Genomic DNA, 307 nt, shown 5'->3' on the forward strand with positions numbered 1-307 from the left:
GATCAGTGATATCATTGAGAAGCTCATCAAGTAGTTCATAGCATGAGCTGGGGTCTCAGACATCTTGGGTTCAAATCCCAGCTCTGCTGTTTACCAGCTGGCCAACCTAGGGCAGTCTGCCTTATGCTGTGGTCTTCGAGGAAAAAATCTGTGAAGTGAGGGTTATAATAGTACCTACCTCGTAGAGTCGTTATGAGAACCGAAGACATGTGAAGTCTACGGCACAGGGTGAGTGGGGCATCCAAGTTAGCTTTAAGCACAAAGAGACTTCCGAAAGTTTGTGGAGGGCTGGCCCCATGGTTCAGCA

Source organism: Tupaia chinensis, unplaced genomic scaffold (assembly GCF_000334495.1).
Source record: "Tupaia chinensis unplaced genomic scaffold, TupChi_1.0 Scaffold000115_1, whole genome shotgun sequence".
NCBI lineage: Eukaryota > Metazoa > Chordata > Mammalia > Scandentia > Tupaiidae > Tupaia > Tupaia belangeri.